The sequence below is a fragment of the Cannabis sativa genome, chromosome 5 (genome assembly GCF_029168945.1).
Source record: "Cannabis sativa cultivar Pink pepper isolate KNU-18-1 chromosome 5, ASM2916894v1, whole genome shotgun sequence".
NCBI lineage: Eukaryota > Viridiplantae > Streptophyta > Magnoliopsida > Rosales > Cannabaceae > Cannabis > Cannabis sativa.
In genome coordinates this window covers 66856734-66872864 of record NC_083605.1, presented here as the reverse complement: position 1 = coordinate 66872864, position 16131 = coordinate 66856734, and the positions used below count along the sequence as shown (strand labels likewise).

Sequence of the window (16131 nt, the reverse complement as noted above, 5' to 3'; positions counted from 1 at the left end):
ATCATACTACCATGTTCCCAAAATGTACGTATCGCACTGACCAGAAAGTAGGCTTAACTAACAAATCAAAGAACATGAATAACACTCCTGAAATTGAACCTAAGCATGTCAGGATTAAGATCTTTTGATCTAAGATCAACCAGTGATATTGACTCAGAAAGATACAACGGTAAGTATTATAATATCTTTACCAAGATCAATATCGGTCCCTTCCAATGTATACTCCATACATCCAATACTGGTAAACTTTGCCAATACCCTGGAAAGGACATAACACTTATCCAAGGTGTAAGCATACCTATCGCTGATTATCATGCCAGTCTAAATCCAGTGAACTGACAAATCAGGGAATTAAACTTTTGAACATATAATCATGATTATATTCCACTGTGCTGACAACACTATAATCATGAACAATTATATATATGTTCTGGACTTAATAGAATTTATACATTAAATATAATCATGTGAACCATGCAACATAAAATGATTTCTGATCTTTATTAATTAGTAGATCTGATTATATTGAAATGAGTTTTATTTAGGGCACAAAACCCAACAAGGCCTTGTCTTCATCTGAAACTTCTCTCAAAACCTCATCACCAAGACTGAGGAGGATGGCAGTATGTGCTTTGGCTTCAATCTCAAGTTTCTTCTTATTGTCTTCAATTAATTTCATGGCTTCATCATCAAGCTCCTCACAAATCCCTTAGTGAACTAGAAAGGCTTTCATTTTGATTCTCCATAGGCTGAAATCATTCGAACCATTGAACTTATCTACCTCAAACCTTGCTGAAGCCATTAAAACTAATTCTTGATTGCTTGAATATGGTTCTTGAAAGTTTGAGTTTGATTCTTGAAATGATGAAGATGAATCTTGATTGGTTGAATGTGATTCTTGAACTCTGAACCCTGAGCTCTGATACCATTTGTGGTGAATCCTCACCCTCAAAACAAGTTGTTACAGCAGTAACAATGTTCAAAAAACACAAATCAAAACTAAAACCAATGACAAAACTAAAACTTGAACTTAATTGAAATAAGACAAAGAAAACTTAACTCAATAATGGGTGAATAATGGATCTTTATTGAATAGGAATAGTCAGTAGTACACAATAGATTGAGTCCAAGATTACAACTCAACACAGTAAGTAATTATAAAGAAATGCCTCACATTGAGGGAAATCACTTCAAGAGTGATACTCCCTTTTTACATCCCTCCACACACACTCACTATGATCTTGGACTCTCTCTCTCTCTCTCTAAACTGAATTTAAAGTATGAGCATTGGAGATTAGAGATCAGAACTCTCCCCTCAAACCTCTCTTTTTAGAATAGAGGAACCCCTATATATAGTTGCTGGTGGGTCCCCTTTAAGTTGGTATTAAAGCCAACTATTATAAATTACAGCAGCTTTCTTCAGATTCATCTGATAGGCAAATAGATGGACATACTGACTTGAGAGGTTAAGTGAGTTTAATCCCAACAGATGTGTTAGACATATTTCTCTCCTCTTATGGACAACATTAAGCAACTAATTATTTTAGCATTGCATTTAGGAGACAAACCTTTTGGGTAGCTGGGACAAGGAATATTGAAACTTTAACCTTTTTGCCTTGTATATAATAAAATTACATTGAAAGGCACTCATCAATGGAAACTTGTTCTAGAAAGAAAGTGCTAGCAGCAGCAATAACATTTAAAATTGACTCCCATTCCTATGGCACATTATCTTGCAATCATAAACTGTACCCAAGCTGGATCGATAAAAAAAAACATACTTTTCAAGCACACATAGTTGATGATAAAACAAAAAGAATTAGATAACAAATATAGTCAAAACCCAGATGAAGTACAATATTGACAATACAAGAGAGGATATTATTAAGATACATTAAAATACAAGAAGTATAATGGAGGTGTAATCATTTTAAATAAATATTATAAGTATAATAAAATTTTAATTATAAAATTATATGTGTATAATTTTAAATTATTAAGAGTTTTGTTATAAAAATTAAAATAATTTAAGTGTAAAAAAAAATAAATTGCTAAAAGATCCTTATTTAATAATAAATGGAAAAAAATTAATTAATAATTGTACTTAATTTAATTTTAAAATATAATTAATCTTAATTAAAATTTTAAAAGGAAATAAATTAACAGGTTAATATTAGGTTACAGGTCATTTTTTTATTTTTTTTATTCGATTTCGAAATTAATCACAACCATTTAATAGTGATCCAATGGCTAAAAAAATGTAATTATCATGGTTACAATAAAAATGTAACCATTGGAACCTCCTCCATAAGTATTTATATGTATATTTATATATGAAGGGTAAAAGTGATAATACAATATTTATATAACATATATAAATAATATGAAGAAGAAAAAAAAATCACTCACACTCACAACTTTGAGTGTAGAATAGTGAGGATTACCATGACTTTAATAAGGTATTACACTTTTGTTTAAAAGTTTATTTCTCCCTATCTCTAAGCTCTAAGGATCTCTTTAGGAAATAGCTTTGGGAATTATAAACATATTACAGTGAACTGACAAATCAGGAAATCAAACTTTTGAACATATTAATCATGATTATATTCTACTGTGCTGACAACACTATAATCATAACAAATACATATGTTCAGGACTTAATAGAATTTATACATTAAATATAATCATGAAATAAATCATGTGAACCATGCAACATAGAATGCGATTTCTGATCTTTATTAATTAATAAATCTGATTATATTGAAATGGGTTTTATTTAGAGCACAAAACCCAATAACTCGGTACTCTAGTCATACCGATGTGATAGCATTAATTCTACTATGCCAAACATATACCCGTCGATATTCAGTGTAACTCTATGTACACTAATACTGTCATTACTGATATGTTATATATTAGGTATTTATAAATATACACGCTAAATATGTAAGTACATATGTAATTATTATACTAGTCTTACCTTAATTCTGAATTTAGGATTGTCGGTCAACCTGAGTGGAAACTACTGCTCAACGATTTATAGGTCCCTAAGTCACAACAAATATAAAACTGATAAGTGACACGCTAAATCATATTTTAGGGACTTAAACTCAAAACTAAAAATTTCCCTATCGATAGATAGCATGACAATACCCTAAATATCAATAAAACATGAAAAACTAGGATCTAAAATTTGAAAAATCCAATTAACCGAAACCCCAAAATAGTCTACCATTTTATGAATTTCTGCCAAAAAAAAACCAGTTCACCGTTTCTAAAAAATGGCAAACTACAGAAAACACAAACTTTAAAAACTAGGTGAAATATCTCTCCCAAATTCCACCAAACTCTCCAAAACACCTAATCAAGACAAAATAAGCATAACTCAACCAATAAAAGCAGTTATAACCCCTCTAAACTTAATTTCACTATTAAAAACTTAAGTTTGAGCTTAAATGCTTAAACTTTAGTCTTTCTCCACAACAGTTACTAAAACTAACATAAATCAACACAAATAACTTAAAAATAACTTCAGAAAATAACTATATACACTATTAAACCAAACAACAACACAATCCCAAAAACATGCATAAACACTAGATTTTTTCTACATGAAATGTTGGACACCACAACACGTGAAAACGTAATTACTTTATTATTGTAAAAGTGATTACACCAAGACTTGAACACTTTTTATTAGACCACAATACACCAAATACTCACTCTTTTATTTTATCACTAGACACCTTTACTACACACTTGTGTATAACTCACACTTTTGAAAGACTTTTAGGGACACTTTAGAACACACTCTCACTCTTTTGAACACACTTTGAAGACACTCTTGTTGGATGCACAACTTGAAGACCCATGACCCCTATTTATACTACTCAAAAGAAACTAACTATAATATTCTAGATAATTCTAACTATTGTGTTACTAAAATATTATTGAAACTTCTAATGACTATTACTCTCTATGATTCTAGAAAATTCTATAATATTACCAAAATGATAGAAAGTTCTAGATACTTGTAGAGTAGGTGTTGATCTTTAACATAAAAATCCAAAGAAAAAAAGGGAGAGAAGCTTACCTTGAGCTAACCATCAATTAATCTATGAAAACCCTAGCTGAACTCCGAGGAAAATTTGTTTTCTTAGTTCTTGCTTGTGGCCGAACAAGGAGAGAGAGAGAGAGAGAGAGAGAGAGAGAGAGAGAGAGAGAGAGAGAGAGAGAGAGAGAGAGAGAGAGAGAGAGAGAGAGAGAGAAATTAGATTTCTTTAATTTTTGTTTGTAAAATCGCTAAGTATGACTTAGTTACATACTTATCTCACATTAATTCACCTCATAAAGATAAAAAAGAATATTAAAAACTCTATTAAGTTACTAAAGACAAGAAAAAAGTTAAAAGACCCTTTTACCCTTTTCTTCACTAGAAGCAATCTACACACTTAAGGGTAAAATTGTCTAAAATTATAACCTCGAGTAATTCTGACATTCCAAATGTCCCACTATTTATAAAGTACTAAACCATTACTAAGTAACTTTATAGGCCAAACGTTGCATTCCACCGTTATCGGGCATAACATATGAAAATCATAAAATTTCATACTTATCATAATTAAACACCTAGAATTCAAATATATCTCCATAATTGCAAAAATAGTAATTAAAAGCCTACCTCTGAATATAAGCTATATCTTTTAAAAGAAAGCTAAGCAGTCATTACAAACGTTATGGATCTCGGAGGTCTACAAGGTGGCTTTTCGTTTAGGTGAGAATGGGGTCTGGGTTGGGTGCTTGGTGGCTCGATGTGGTGTCGTTTGGTGGGAAGTCGCGATCGGGGAAGAGAGAACGAGCGAGAGAAAAAGAGAGACCGAGCGACTGGGAAGGTTTTTTGAATAAGAAGAGTACTGGGTATATACAAAAATAGGCTCACCTTACTAATTTTTACAAACTTTTATCTAGTTTATTATTTTTTTACTCTAATATATGTATGTTTAGACAAATTTCCCATATATATACCAAAATTAAAGGTAAAAAAAGATAACAATATATAAATCAAGTTGAACTATATAAATGATTTCTTCCAAAAAAAAAAAAAAACATACAATGTTGAGAGCATCACTTTTGCTGTCATAAGTGAAGGTATTATGACATTTAATCTTTGATTATGAGAGTAACATCAATGTTCTCACCTAAAAAAAATCATATAAATATAGATATAAACAATCGAACGTATACACTTGTCTTTATTCATGACCTGTAAGTGTAATAGAAATGAAATAACTATTAAAGAAAATTTTCAGGTAAGATTTCTAAGTCTGATATTTTATGAAAGATCAAAAACAGATTCTCTCTCTCTCTCTCTCCCCAATCAAATGCAGATTTGAAGGCTGATATTAAAGATTTTGGCTACATGTTGAAATTGCACTCTTCTCTTCTCTCATCTCATCTCATCTAATTATTTTTGGACTTATTTATTATTAATTGGACCACTAACACTACTGTATACTATTAACATATTATTTATTACCTGTTATATAAATATATATATTATATCTATTTATTCATTTCATATGTATTTACAAAACATTTTCAATATGCTTCTATTTTATTTATTAAATCTTGCATTGAATATTTTATACTCTTCTTTCTTATGAGCATTAAATACTGAATATTCCCTAGTTTATATAGTATATATAATATCTAACTATTACAATATAGGGTTGGCTAGTCACCAAACAATATATAATATTAATTAGCATTTTTTTGGTTGGGAATAATGTGTTGTTTTTTCAATAAAATTTGCTAACTTAGTAGACTATTGGAGAACATTCATTATCTACTTTAAGGGTGTTGTAGTTGTCCATAAATAATTTTTATGTGTAAATACTTGGTATGTCAGCCAATATTTATTTATTTATTTTTAAAAAGGTAGCCAATATTTAATTTACAACGTTTGATATTTATTCAGTGTGTTATCAATTCATGATTTATAAGTTTGATAAATTTTGACAATTCAATATTTGAAATTAATACCTTACAAAACAAAAATATATATTTGAAATTATTAATATTTATATTTAATATTTTAAGATATAAATATCATATATTGGACTACAAAATCGGCGTAATTGGACATTAAATTGAAAAAGAATACTTATTAGACTCCATTTAAGTACTTATATATGCTTATATTAATTATGGTGTTAATTAAACATCTTTACAAAATATCAATAAATTTGACTAGAGTATGATGAGTTATTTTGTGTGTTTTAGTTTTAGTTTTATATTTGTTTGTTTGTTTGTTTTAGGGATTTTTTTTGTGTTTTTGTTAGTTTTATTGATTGCATAAATTACATAGATTTTTTTTAATCAAATTTATATTTAACTAGAAATTAAATGTAAGATGGCTTGTCAATTCATATTATTGTTCTCGCGCGCAGAAACTAATAAATTATGACCACACCACACTTATTGGTAACAATACTTTGAACTTTGAACCATAATAATAATAATAATAAAAATATATAATATATAATAAATAAACTCATTAATTTTTCTATTCATTTCAACACTTGCCTAACTTTTTCTTATAGAAAGTTAATAGTTAGTTAGTTCTAGTTGAAATGTGAAGATTAAGAGTACTTTTTTGTGAAGATAAGTTAGTTGAATACTATTCAAATAGTGTATATTAGTGTGATAGTTATTTTATTATTATTATTATAATTATTGTTGTTGTTGTTGTTGTTGTTTTAAAAATGTGTGTAGTACAGCTTAAATTATACATAATTTTGTAAAATTGCTTATAAAATATAACAAAATCAAAGGTGGCTCTCAGTGTGCTTAAATTATAGCTAGATTACTATTTAATAATTAGTTTTTTTTGTTTAGTGTTAAGGGAGGCTCAAAACCCATTATTAACTAATTAAAAGAATACTGTAAAGTATTTTATTAATAAACACAAAAATACAAACAAACAAAAAAAAAAAAGGTGAGAAAGTGCAGGAGAATGAATAGGATAAGATAGGACACCAGATCATGTTGACTGTTATTAGTTATATAAATATTTTATCCCCCAAAAATCAAGGGTGCTAGGTAATATATATGACAGTTTGGAGTTTGGTGACATTCTGTAACGTTGTAAAGTGTATTTATATAACCTCTTTCAAGAAGAAAAAAAAAAAGTGTACATTAATATAATTCATTTTTTTATTGAGAAAAGGGAACAAGACAGAAATAGGGACAATATTGGAATTAAAACAAAACCGGGCAAAGCTGTATGTCTTTTCAGTATAAATCAGACAAGTGTAAGATGAAAAAAAAAATGATAAGTTGTATAAATTAATATTAGTTCTTATATAGTTTGATTTAATAAATAATATAGTAAATTATTAATTATTTATAATACATTACATATTAGTGTGTTGTCCGACACCTAGTAACAATGTTCTTAATTGGTTGTAGTCTTGTAGAGTTTTATAATATTTGTATTTTATTTTTGGTTTTCTTTTCCTTTGCAAAATTTTATGATCAGTCTTATAAAATTGGTTGCAAAATTTCCTTCACTTATATTATGTTTCTTTTTTAATTAATTTATTATATTATTACGGGTAAATACTATTTTGGACCTTGTATTTTACAAAAGTTACTAATTAAACCTTCTATTTTGTTAAATGACAATGAATCTTGTATTTTTTAAAATTGTACAAATAGGACCCTGAACTGATTTTTTGTCAAAATAAAACTTAATAATAATGTAATCTAAATATGTTATGACAAAACTCGTTATATTTTCTGTATCTATTTGTGTTAGAAATTATCTTAAAGTTGGTTTTATTAAAAAATAAAATTGTTGAAAATTATTAAGCTAAGGGTCTTATTTTTACCATTTTAGAAAATATATGGTCTATTTTGTCATTTAATAAAATTGAAGGTCTAATTGATAATTTTTGTAAAACACAGAGTCCAAAATAATATTTACTCTATTATTACAGTATCTCCAACCATACTTCAATCATATAAAAAATGACTCTATATAATAAAAAATAGATAAGGAGCTCTTTAAATGTAATAGTTTCCTACTTTTTTGCTAAACTTTTTTAATAATATTCTAATAAAAAACACTATTACTTTTCATTATTTTATAAAATTAATTTTTATTTGAAAAATTTAAATTATAAAATACTATTAAAATAACAAGAGGTATATGTTATTATCTTATATTTTATGTTTTGATTTAATGCATACACATCTAGAGATCTATTGGTCTATGGTACAATGATAATCAGATAATTTGAAACTCTTTTGTTGCGTACCTAATTTAGTACCATAAAACTAACAATTGGTATCAGAGCAGTTCCATGAATGTATGTACATTAAATATTGTGTGGGTTTTATTCAATTATATATATGATATGTATGTGAATAGATGGTTACACTATTGTGAATGTATGAGAGGTGATGAATCGTTAATTATATGGTATAAATGGGTGTAGGTGTCGTAATTATTTTTCTTAAAAAATAATGTAAGCCATTGTGGGTGTAGGAATTTTTAATGTAATTTTAATTTTATGAAAATTAATTTATACATAAATTATATACCTCTGTAATGTACATTGCATGTGAGCTCAATTTCTAAACTTAAAATCCAACCATGCACGTTAAAATCACATGCATGTGAGCTCGAGAATTTATTCCCTGACCATGCACGATGATACCATTGCCTCAGGTACCGTGCTCGTGTAAAAAATCCATGCATGCGATGCATGCGTGTGGGACGTGAGTCCTTTGAGGAGCAAGGTGGTTCGACCTCATTTACCATGACTGTCACAGTACAAGGACCTTCGGTCCTTTCTTCTCTGACGTCGGCCAACCATGAAAGTTGATCGCACCAAGGGACTATAGTCCTTACGATTGACATCGACCGAGGACAACCTAATGGTCCGACCACTAGTCGACGACAAAAGGACCATCGAGGTCTTTGTTTTGTGGCTCGGGCGTAGCATGCAAGGGACATGCAATGTCCCTTCCCCATGCATGGTGAGACTCGACTACGTCTTTTCGGGTCGTGTGTGACCGCGACTGCTCCTCATCGTGGCCTCCATGGCCATCATAAGCCATGGTGGCTGTCAAAGCTGCTAGCCACGATGGTCCATGGAGGTGGTCAGCCCTATTCTATTGACACGAACTTAATTATATATATATATATGTATTCGGTTATGTAAATATATTATATAATGTATATAGCTATATATAGTATATAAAAATAATTAATTATTATTTTGGGATATTTATTTGAACTTGAATTCCAAATTAATATCATAGTTATTATTTAAAAATCAAATTTAAATTGATAATTATCTTAATTATTTAATATTAAATAATGAAATTGTTTTATTATTTTTTAATAATTAAGATAAAATAATATAATTTTGTAGGAAATTTATTTTTAAATTAAATAAATATAAATAATTTTAGGTTTAAAATTCAAATTCAAATCTATAACCATATTAAGATAAAATCTGTCTTAACCCTAATTAAAATAATAAATATTATTATTTTATGATAAAACTAATATGATAATAAAGTTATTTAAAATAAATAGTTTATTTAAGAATAAATTAATTAATTTTTTTTTAATTTTTTTGTTGATTATAAAATTATCTTAAATAAATAGTTTATTTAAGATTAAATTAATTAAAATTATTTTAATTAATTTAGAGGGTTTATAAAGGTGTTTTAAATAAAAGTTTATTGAATAATAATTAATTAAAAATATTTTAATTGATTTTGAGGCTTACGACTGCAATGATCGCATTTTTAGAATATGGATTAGTAAAGATAATTAGCGTTAATCATTCACATTTTTATAATTATTTATGAATTTATTTAATTGTAGATTTCATTATTAGAAATAGGTATTAGATTATAATTTTTCAATTCCGGAGATTTTATTAAACTCTAGAGGTATTATTTGTGAATTATGCTATTTTTATGATTTTTGCTCGACGACGATGGAAAATACGGTAAATGGCTCTTTAAATCATATGAGTAAGTCTAGAACTTTTTTCTTAGTGGGATAAATATTGGAAATAAGTAGAATACTGAGTTTGAGCGGGGTAATTGTTTTGACCATTTTACCCCTAGGCTTATGTTGGCTTTAGTTTAAGCACCAAGGGCATTTTGGTCATTTTTCTAGGTGATTAGGTGGTCTCATCTGGAGTTTGACAGCTGGTTTTTAGACACTTATTCAGTAAGTGATTTATTCATTTAACAGAAAATAAGAAATTGAAAAGAAAAAAAAATTAAGAGAAAAGTCATTTCTCTTTCTCTCTCTTTGCTCGACCACCACCAAAACTAGAAGGAAATTAGCAATCCTCATCCCTTTTTCTGGAATTCTTCAAGGAATCAAGAGGGGAATCAGGTAGCGATAAGCCCTAGCACTTCAATTCTTTAGTTATTCAAGCATTAACCTAGTTTTTGTATGCAATTTTGTGTTCTAGTGGATATTAGGGTTAAGTTATCTTGTGATTCGATTTCTAAGTTTAAATTAAGTTAAAAATGGGTTCTTGCAGCTGGTTTAGGAGTTTGGTGTGGTGGATGCACAAGTTTGAGTTTGAAAAATCAAGCTTGGTTCATCCATGGTATATTTTGATTTTGTATGTTTTTTTGGATTCTGTTGCTTAGATTATATTGTTTGAGGTCAATATAGGTGTTCTGGAAGTTTTGGTGAGGTTTGGACAAGATTTGGACAAGTTTTGGATTGCTTGAGGAAACCTGGTGCAAATCAGTTAACCGGTTTACCAGGTCCTGTAAAACCTGTTAACCAATTCTGGAACAGGTTTCCGAACAATCCATTTCGTCGATTCGTGTTAGTTTCAAAGCCTTGGTTGGGTGATTCCTTGTTACTTAGGTTATTGTAGTTTCAGTTTTCTATAGCAGAACCTTTAGTTGGAGGTTTGGATTTCCCGAATTAGGATTTTGGTGCGTCATTTACCCATTTATGTTATGTGATTAGGGCATCCATCCAGCATGAGGTTTTCCGTTCAGGTCGGCCAACTCACTTGAATTCGGAAACGAGGTAAGAATAGCGTAGAACATATGAGATATATATATATATATATATGCGAATGTATGTATGTGTGATATATATGCATACTTGTTCTGGTTAGTACACTACCAACACTTGTACGGAAGTGGTACAAAGTGCATTGGTATAGTGTACAATGTTTAAAGAGTACGTTATGGTGTTACCAACACAAGTACGGGAAAGTATAGGATGTGTGTGGTACAACACTTAGTGGTACTCAGGGTACAAAACAAACCCTACCAACACTCGTACAGTGTCGGTACGTAGTGTATGTGGTACAGAGGCTGTACCCTAGTAAAGGATGTTCTTACTCATTTGTTAAGCCTTGTAAATAGGTGTATGGGTACCTACATACAAGTCGATATAATATGATTTGTTATATGTTTTTGTTACCGAGTCTGTCGACTCACAGTTCTACTTTCATGTGTAGGTAAAAGAAAGACGAAGGTCGAACAGGAGTGAGCTTCGAGCTAGGATGATGTTGTACATGTCATGGCGACAGGACCTGGAGTGTTCGGTCTCGGGACATCTGGGGTTTTATTTTGTAGTCGTTGTGCGACTTGACTAATTATATTTTGATAGTGATGTAAAAGTTTAAATACGGGATCCCGACTTTTTTAAATAAATGTATAAAAGTTTTTAAAGTTTAGCAATTACATCCAAAGTTTTAATTTGACACGATTTTCAAGAAAAATCCTTTGATTAGCAAAGGTGGCACTAAAATTGAAAAGTCACTGTAGCGCGCCTATGTATCAGGACATTACAACGACGATCTTAAAAAATTATAAAAATACTCTTGCAACGATGGAGATTAGCTTTATAATTTAGTTTTTAATTTTTTTAAAGGTTATAAAATTAGAAATATCTAATTATTATCGGTTCATCATTATTGTTTATTTATTACTTTTAAATAAATATTCATTAATAGTTGATTAATAATATGCTTATACATTAGTGAATAACATGTCATACATAGAAATCCCACACAGTTATATTATCATGCATCTCATAGTAGAAACATGATATATTAGGATTGTCCTATGTGTTTATGTGTTCACCATTTTTTCAAACCAAAAACATGTAAGCTGACTAAGATTAATTTATAATTAACTTGGTAACTTAAAATTAACCTATTAATTTAAAATAGTTTTAAATTATAAATTAAAAAGTTAATTCAAATTTAATAATTGTGACGGGAATAATTTAAGGCTTTTGTTATAAATAAACTAATCATAATTATTAAAATTATTAATATGTATTAATTTTGAGAATTAATAAAATAAACACATTAACCTAAAATAATGAAGGAGAGAAGAAGTATATGTCAATGTAACCTATGACTTCCATTATTGGTTAACACCAAAAGAATATAAACTAGCCTCGAGACGACTTAAATTTCGTCCGCCTAAGGAAGGTACGTGTCTATACTATTGTTCAAGGTTGATCTCTTAACTAAGATAAGAAGAAGTGATATATTTTAGTGCGATACCGATCCTTAAGGAAGTGTTTCTAAGTTATGTCATGAAATCTAAAATAATAAATTACACTCACAAAGTGTAACTAATCTTCATAGTGGTTAGTTGTTAACTTAGTCAAAAAGTGGTACTTTATATTTTAAAAAGGAAATATGAGATATTTAGGTTTCAAAATAATAAAGACGAGAATTGTCTCATAGGCTCAATGAAATTGACTCAATACTGACCCTAAGGCAACGATCAATTGTCAAAAAAATTTATCGTGGAATAACATAAACAAAATTTTATGTGTTTTACTTGTATGCGCTCATGCATCATGTTTATAGTAATTCAGAAATGATATTTATTTGTCAAGTATAATTATTATGTCATTTTATTTATTTAAAAAAATGTCTACTATGCCAAAATCCCTTAATTGCTTTACTAGCTATTGAAAAACTGAATTGTGAATTCCTTAAGTGGAAATCTAATCTAAATATGATGTTGGTTTGTGAGAACCGCTAAATTTTTCCTTACTGAGTAGTGTCTCTGTAAGAACTCATGCATTGCTCATGATTGTGCTAATACATGAGGCAGAGACACATGGGTCTATCGTAGACAAGAGGACTCAAGTCAGCATTATCCTTGAGTCCCTCACTCAATGCTTTAAAGTGTTCACCACAAGTTGTGTGATGAATAAGCTATAGTTCAACATGATTCAATAGTTGAACGAGTTGACTATGTTTGAAAACCTTAACAATGATAAGTTCAAGGAAGGTGAGTCAAACAATGTTGAAGCAAAGGAAAGGGACGGTAAGGACAAGCAGTGACAAGCCCAAGCCGAAAGGCAAGAAGGCACCTAAAGCCAAGAAGAACAATAACCTTATGTCCGAGGACAAGAAAGGCAAAAAGCAAGTGTTTCCATTGTGGCGTGATGGAACACTGGAAGAGAAACTGCAATAAGTATTTGTCTGAGCTTAAGAAAGGTAAGTGCAATTTATTTGTTATTGAAGCTAACTTAGTGGAGGATGATAAATCGTTATAGATTGTTGATTCTGGAGCCACTAATCATATTTTTCTTCAATGTAAATACTTGATTTGTTGAGGGAACTAGTTGATGGAAAGGTGACCATAAGAATGGACAATGGAGCACAACTGTCTACCAAGTGTGTTGGGAAAGTCCATTTAAGTTTATTAATAATGAGACTATTATTTTCAAAATGGATTGCCAATTTTTTTCTAAAAAACAAAGAAATTGACTTTATGTGCTCAAGCCAAGCAAACAATTATTTTAAATAATGAATTGTTTAGAGTAGCATTGCCTTACACTATAAGAGGCAAAAGATTTAAATGATGATGAAACGTATCTATGATATCTAAGTTTAGGCTACATTGGCCTAGACATAATAAACTTGTTAAGAAAGCATGGTCCTTTGAGAGAACCAAAAGTTGGAACTCTTTCGGCATGCGAATCTTGTCTAGAATGGAAGATGACAAAAGACCTTTTTTCTACAAAAGTAATGGAGCCAAAGAACAACTTAAGCTTATTCACAATGATGTGTCCGGACCTATTAATAATCAAGATCGAGGTGGTTATGAATACTTCGTCACTTTTATTAACAATTATTCTAGATACGGTCATACTTACCCAATGGCCAAGAAGTCTAAAACTTTTGGAAAGTTCAAAGACTTCAAAGCTATAGCTGAAAAGAAATTAGGCAAATCATTAAAGACATTTCGGTTAGATCATGGTAGCAATTATTTGGAATTTGAATTCAAAGACTACTTTTTGGAAGAAGGGATCTTGTCCCAACTTACAGTACTTGGAACACCTCAGTAGAACCTGTTGGAATTTATTTTACCAGGATCTAGATTTACTAACAAGTATGTTTGATTAAAACCCTAATATGAATTCTAAAACAATGAAAATAAACACATATAAAGTTTAGAAAACCTTACAGTGGGTGCAGCGGAATAATATGACTCCTTCCATTCAGATCTTTAGCCCTTGATTCCTTTCTGTAGCAGAGCATAATCAAGATCTGAATCTGGATCTTCTTTTCTCCTTCTTTGATGCAGATTTTCCATAGTCTTACATACTATGATTGAGATACCACTTGATGTGTATGGGCACTACTCATCACTCAAAGGAATTCGAAAATACAGAGAAGAAAAGAGAGAAGGTGGCGTGTGGCCTTTTCTGAAGGAAACAAAGTGCAAAGTTATGTGTCTGTTTCCTGAAGCCAACACTTTCTATTTATAGAAAACCCTCTAGGTTTAGGTTAGAATTGTATGGCATTAAAATAATGGAAACTACAAATGGCAATTTCTTGCAATGTGGCCGGCCATACAAAGGGAATTGGGCCTCACTTTGCAACTTTCCCATTTTGTTATTTTCCATTCCCATTTTCTCAAAAATACCAATTTTCTAATTTAACCTTTTAAATGCCAATTCTAATTATTTAATAACTTGAAAATAATTATTAAATAATATTGCCATTTAATATATTTATTAATTTAGACATGTAAAGTCTCTTAATCAATAAATAAACCTAAAATCTCTTTTCTTTACAATTTCCCCTTGCTTAGTGAAAATTCATAAAGTAGACATAGTCTAACTTTTAGAATTATCATTGATTAATCAAAATCAGTTAACTGAGTCTTACAAGCAGTATGGTCTCAACTAGTATGGGGACCATGGGTCTATATAACCGAGCTTCCAATAAGTCGAACCGAATTTACCAAGTAAATTTCCTAACTTATTAATTCCTCATTGAATCCACACTTAGAACTTGGAATTGCACTCTCAGTCATATAGAACGCTCTATATGTTCCATGATATAGACACGTCATTAGTTATCCATTGTTATAACCCTAATGTGATCAATGATCCTCTATATAGATGATTTACACTGTAAAGGGATTAAATTACCGTAACACCCTACAATGTATTTTATACTTAAAACACTTAACCCTGTATAAATGATATTTCAGCTAAGTGAAATGAGATCTCCACCATTTATTTTTGTTTGGTTAAGCTCGAAGGAAATCATCCTTTACTTTCTATTCGCCAGATAGAAGCTATAGATTCCATATTTATGTTAGCGCTCCCACTCAATTGCACTACCGTGTTCCCAAAATGTACGTATCACCCTGACCCAAAAGTAGGCTTAACTAACAAATTTAAGTACACGGATAACACTCTTGAGATTGAACCTAACCATATCAGGATTAAGATCATTTGATCTAGGATCAACAGGTGATATTGAATTGAATAGATATTACGGTAAGTTTTAATATATCTAATCAAAGTTCAATATCGGTCCCTTCCGATGTATACTCCATACATCCGATACTGGTAAACTTTGCTAATGTCCTAGAAAGGACATAACACTTTTCCAAGGTGTAAGAATACCTATCGCTGATGATACCATGTCAGTCTAAATCCAGTGTTGGGAATAAACTTTTGAACATATAATTAAGATTATATTCCACTGTGCTGGCAACACTATAATCTTTAACAAACTCATATGTTGTGGACTTAAAAAGAATTCATACATTATATACATATTATCATGAAAT

The 16131-nt window shown here is 29.9% G+C and overlaps 1 long non-coding RNA gene across 1 annotated transcript; it reads right to left on the bottom strand.

Annotated features, from left to right (window-relative positions):
• Positions 1–474: 474 nt before the first annotated feature.
• Positions 475–4142, bottom strand: LOC115716019 (uncharacterized). The gene is made up of 3 exons (XR_004011513.2): positions 4094–4142; positions 2981–3047; positions 475–1757 (listed from the first exon to the last, which is right to left on the bottom strand). It is a non-coding gene; the product is annotated as an uncharacterized LOC115716019 (long non-coding RNA).
• Positions 4143–16131: the final 11989 nt, after the last annotated feature.